The following is a 6,000-nucleotide window of genomic DNA, read 5'->3' on the forward strand; positions in this document are numbered from 1 at the left end:
ACTAGCAACGAGGGGAAAGGAGTGCATCTACATACCCTTGTAGATCGCGAGCGGAAGCGTTCCAATGAACGTGGATGATGGAGTCGTACTCGCCGTGATCCAAATCACCGATGACCGAGTGCCGAACGGACGGCACCTCCGCGTTCAACACACGTACGGTGCAGCGACGTCTCCTCCTTCTTGATCCAGCTAGGGGGAAGGAGAGGTTGATGGAGATCCAACAGCACGACGGCGTGGTGGTGGATGTAGCGCGTCTCCGGCAGGGCTTCGCCAAGCTTCTGCGAGAGAGAGAGAGGTGTTGCAGGGGAGGAGGGAGGCGCCCAAGGCTTAGATATTGCTGCCCTCCCTTCCCCCCACTATATATAGGGCCAAGGGAGACGGGGGGCGCAGCCTTGCCCCTTCCTCCAAGGAAGGGTGCGGCCAGGTGGGAGTCCTTCCCCCCCAAGGCACCTCGGAGGTGCCTTCCCCCTTTAGGACTCTCCCTTTTTTCTTATCTCTTGCGCATGGGCCTCTTGGGGCTGGTGCCCTTGGCCCATATAGGCCAAGGCGCACCCCTTACAGCCCATGTGGCCCCCCGGGGCTGGTGGACCCCCTTGGTGGACCCCCGGACCCCTTTCGGCACTCCCGGTACAATACCGATAAAGCGCGAAACTTTTCCGGCGACCAAAATAAGACTTCCCATATATCTTTACCTCCGGACCATTCCGGAACCTCTCGTGACGTCCGGGATCTCATCCGGGACTCCGAACAACTTTCGGTTTTCCGCATACATATATCTCTACAACCCTAGCGTCACCGGACCTTAAGTGTGTAGACTCTACGGGTTCGGGAGACATGCAGACATGACCGAGACGCCTCTCCGGTCAATAACCAACAGCGGGATCTGGATACCCATGTTGGCTCCCACATGTTCCACGATGATATCATCGGATGAACCACGGTGTCGAGGATTCAATCAATCCGTATGCAATTCCCTTTGTCAATCGGTATGTTACTTGCCCGAGATTCGATCGTCGGTATCCCAATACCTTGTTCAATCTCGTTACCGGCAAGTCTCTTTACTCGTACCGCAATGCATGATCCCGTGACTAACGCCTTAGTCACATTGAGCTCATTATGATGATGCATTACCGAGTGGGCCCAGAGATACCTCTCCGTCACACGGAGTGACAAATCCCAGTCTCGATCCGTGCCAACCCAACAGACACTTTCGGAGATACCCGTAATGCACCTTTATAGTCACCCAGTTAAGTTGTGACGTTTGGCACACCCAAAGCACTCCTACGGTATCCGGGAGTTGCACGATCTCATGGTCTAAGGAAAAGATACTTGACATTGGAAAAGCTCTAGCAAACGAAACTACACGATCTTTTATGCTATGCTTAAGTTGGGTCTTGTCCATCACATCATTCTCCTAATGATGTGATCCCGTTATCAATGACATCCAATCTCCATAGTCAGGAAACCATGACTATCTGTTGATCAACGAGCTAGTCAACTAGAGGCTTACTAGGGACAGGTTGTGGTCTATGTATTCACACATGTATTACGATTTCCGGACAATACAATTATAGCATGAATAATAGATAATTACCATGAACAAAGAAATATAATAATAACCATTTATTATTGCCTCTAGGGCATATTTCCAACAGTAGGCTCTATAGTATGCTATGTTGTGTACCGCACATGTAGTGTGCCTTGCCATGAGTTGGTCAAGAGGGTACAATAGTGATCCGGGAAAGGATCTCATGACAGCGGTCGAACTTATCCTTAGTACCTAGTGGACTAAGGAATTTTCTCGATTATGGAGGTGAAAGGGAGTTCGTCGTAAAGGGTTACGTCGATGCGAACTTTGACACTAATCCGGATGACTCTGAGTAGTAAACCGGATTCGTATAGTAGAGCAATTATTTGAAATGGCTCCAAATAGCGCGTGGTAGCATCCACAAGATGACATAGATATTCGTAAAGCACACACGGATCTGAAAGGTTCAGACCCGTTGACTAATAACCTCTCTCACAAGCATAACATGATCAAACCAGAACTCATTGAGTGTCAATCACATAGAGATGTGAACTAGATTGTTGACTCTAGTAAACTCTTTGGATGTTGGTCACATGGTGATGTGACCTGTGAGTGTTAATCACATGGTGATGTGGACTAGATTATTGACTCTAGTGCAAGTGGGAGACTGTTGGAAATATGCCCTAGAGGCAATAATAAATTGGTTATTATTATATTTCCTTGTTCATGATAATCGTTTATTATCCAAGCTAGAATTGTATTGATAGGAAACTCAGATACATGTGTGGATACATAGACAACACCATGTCCCTAGTAAGCCTCTAGTTGACTAGCTCGTTGATCAATAGATGGTTACGGTTTCCTGACCATGGACATTGGATGTCGTTGATAACGGGATCACATCATTAGGAGAATGATGTGATGGACAAGACCCAATCCTAAGCCTAGCACAAGATCGTGTAGTTCATTTGCTAAGAGCTTTTCTAATGTCAAGTATCATTTCCTTAGACCATGAGATTGTGCAACTCCCGGATACCATAGGAATGCTTTGGGTGTACCAAATGTCACAACGTAACTGGGTGGCTATAAAGGTGCACTACAGGTATCTCCGAAAGTGTCTGTTGGGTTGGCACGAATCGAGACTGGGATTTGTCACTCCGTGTAAACGGAGAGGTATCTCTGGGCCCACTCGGTAGGACATCATCATAATGTGCACAATGTGACCAAGGAGTTGATCACGGGATGATGTGTTACGGAACGAGTAAAGAGACTTGCCGGTAACGAGATTGAACAAGGTATCGGGATACCGACGATCGAATCTCGGGCAAGTACCATACCGATAGACAAAGGGAATTGTATACGGGATTGATTGAATCCTCGACATCGTGGTTCATCCGATGAGATCATCGAGGAGCATGTGGGAGCCAACATGGGTATCCAGATCCCGCTGTTTGTTATTGACCGGAGAGTCGTCTCGGTCATGTCTACCTGTCTCCCGAACCCGTAGGGTCTACACACTTAAGGTTCGGTGACGCTAGGGTTATAGAGATATTAGTATGCGGTAACCCGAAAGTTGTTCGGAGTCCCGGATGAGATCCCGGACGTCACGAGGAGTTCCGGAATGGTCTGGAGGTAAAGACTTATATATGGGAAGTCTTATTTTGGTCGCCGGAAAAGTTTCGCACTTTATCGGTATTGTACCGGGAGTGCCGAAAGGGGTCCGGGGGTCCACCAAGGGGGTCCACCAGCCCCGGGGGGCCACATGGGCTGTAGGGGGTGCGCCTTGGCCTATATGGGCCAAGGGCACCAGCCCCAAGAGGCCCATGCGCCAAGAGATAAGAAAAAGGGAGAGTCCTAAAGGGGGAAGGCACATCCGAGGTGCCTTGGGGAGGAAGGACTCCTCCCTGGCCGCACCCTTCCTTGGAGGAAGGGCCAAGGCTGCGCCCCCCCTCTCCCTTGGCCCTATATATAGTGGGGGGAGGGAGGGCAGCAATACCTAAGCCCTGGCACCTCCCTCTCCCTCCCGTGACACCTCTTCCTCCCCGCTTGCGCTTGGCGAAGCCCTGCCGGGATCCCGCTACTTCCACCACCACGCCGTCGTGCTGCTGGATCTCCATCAACCTCTCCTCCCCCCTTGCTGGATCAAGAAGGAGGAGACGTCGCTGCTCCGTACGTGTGTTGACCGCGGAGGTGCCGTCCGTTCGGCGCTAGGATCATCGGTGATTTGGATCACGACGAGTACGACTCCATCAACCCCGTTCTCTTGAACGCTTCCACTCGTGATCTACAAGGGTATGTAGATGCACTCCTCTCTCTCGTTGCTAGATGACTCCATAGATTGATCTTGGTGATGCGTAGAAAATTTTGAATTTCTGCTACGTTCCCCAACAAACTCTGCCTTACTTAGTCCCCTTGATGTTATTGTTTGTTTCAGTTCTGTTTTAATTAGGCCTGTAACCGTAATCCGAGTGTTGTGAGTGTCCATGGCCTTTATGTATGGCATGGCCGGTGTGACTTTATTAATCTAAAAGCTCAACCTAACAACTTGTAAGCATTCGACAACTCAATTAATCAGCAAGTAATTGGGTCGAGAAGGTCCAAACCTGCCATATATACATAGCAGCTCTGCTGCTCAAAACTCGTAAGCAAGATCGTTTACAAACAAAAAAAATTTGTTCCACAATTTGCACTAGGGAAACTGATAGAAACTGTACAAATTGCAACACGAAAAGGTCAGTTTCAACGCCCGACCGATCCAAATTCACCACCAACCAGAAAAGGTAGGATCCTGAATAAACAAGAACCACCACACGTACATGAATCAGTGGATCCTATCTGCCGCTGCGATTCTCACAAACCCTAGACCAAGACTGCACAGCTTTGCAATCAGGAGGAGCAGAAGTGCCCAATTTGCCGCGAGTACCTGTGCTCGCGTCGACAGCAGAGATGCAGAACTAACTAACAGGGTTGAGATACCAGAATTTCTTACCGGGAGGAGATGGAGATACAAGCCGGCGCGGCGAGGAGATCCTGTGGGTCTGGTCGTCATCGTCTCGTCGTCATCGTCGTCGGATGGAACAGGTCAGATCTGAAGCGCAAGTAAGTCTGCCCAATGAAGCAAGCAAGCACATCAGATCAGAGGAGGCTGTTGCAATGCAAGCTCTGGACTTGCGGAATGGAGAAGGAGGAGGGCGTACCTTGGGCGTCTAGGTCCTGCGGCGCGTGGGGAGGTGAGGGGAGGGAGGCGCCGTCCCAGTAAGGTCGGAGATGGCGCCGCTCCCCCATGTCCATGTGCCATACCCCGCAGAGAGAAGGGGGTGGACGGGATCGGCCTCCGTCGCGCTGCCGGAGCAGCAGCCGAGCCACCGCTGGTGGGCGCATTCGGCAGAAGACGGAGGGCGTCCGTCTCTCCGCCCCATCCGGACCGCGGGTGGAAGTGAGGGGCTAGGGTTTCGGTCCCTGTCACTGTCGCTGAGAAGGGATGGAGGGAGGAAGGGAGGTCGTCGTGGGGCTGCGGGAGACGAGGCCCTTGGCGGGGCTGGCGGAGAGGAGGTCGCCGGTGCGGGAGGAGAGATCGCCGGCGGTGGGTGGATTGGGGAGAGAAAGAGACAGATGGATGAGTCGCGGGCTGCTCGTCTGCTCTGCTTTAGTTTTTCAAAAAAAATTGTAACAAAATTACTAATGGCGCACCGTGGGAGTGGTGCGCCATTACTAGTTCAACTAGTAATGGCGCACCACACCCACGGTGCGCCATTAGTAGTTTAAAAAAACAATTTAAATTTTTTTTGAAACAAAATTACTAATGGCGCACCGTGGGAGTGGTGCGCCATTACTAGTTGCACTAGTAATGGCGCACTGTCCCCTGGTGTGCCATTAGTAATTTTGAAAAAAAATAATTTTTTTACTAGTGGCGCACCGTGGATGTGGTGCGCCATTAGTATTTGGACACTAATGGCGCACCAACACATGGTGCGCCATTAGTATATAGTAGTGGCGCACCACATGTATGGTGCGCCATTAGTGTTCATATTATCTATAGCCCTTTTCCTAGTAGTGTCTGTTAGTGGCCACAATTATTATGTCAGTTTTATTAATGCTTATAGTCGATTTACTTGGTTATATCTTATTAAGCGTAAATCTGATGTGTTCGATGCTTTCATTCAGTTTCAAGCACACGTTGAGCGTCTCCTTAAGCAGAAAATTCTTCATGTTCAATCCGACTGGGGGGGGGGGGTGAATACCACAACGTCAATTCGTTTTTTAACAAACTTGGGATCTCGCAACGTGTGTCTTGTCCTCATACACATCAGCGGAATGGCACTGCTGAACGTAAGCATCGTCATCTTGTAGAAACTGGCCTTACCTTACTAGCTCATGCCTCCGTTCCGTTTCGATTCTGGAGTGATACTTTTTTCACCGCCTGTTTTTTGATCAATAGGCTTCCCTCACGACTTCTGAAAATGAAAACCCCA

The 6,000-nt window shown here is 50.0% G+C and overlaps 1 long non-coding RNA gene across 1 annotated transcript in view; it reads right to left on the reverse strand.

Moving 5' to 3' along the window:
- The window catches only part of LOC123124861 (uncharacterized), a 28,421-nt gene extending 23,255 nt beyond the window's left edge, over positions 1-5,166 (reverse strand). Inside the window, exons 1-2 of the long non-coding RNA XR_006461237.1 lie at positions 4,726-5,166; positions 4,518-4,633 (exon numbers count right to left, since the gene is read on the reverse strand). This is a non-coding gene — a long non-coding RNA (uncharacterized lncRNA). The remainder of the gene's footprint in view (positions 1-4,517; positions 4,634-4,725) is intronic.
- Between the last annotated feature and the right edge of the window lie 834 nt (positions 5,167-6,000).

This window comes from Triticum aestivum, chromosome 5D (assembly GCF_018294505.1).
Source record: "Triticum aestivum cultivar Chinese Spring chromosome 5D, IWGSC CS RefSeq v2.1, whole genome shotgun sequence".
Classification (NCBI taxonomy): Eukaryota; Viridiplantae; Streptophyta; class Magnoliopsida; order Poales; family Poaceae; genus Triticum; species Triticum aestivum.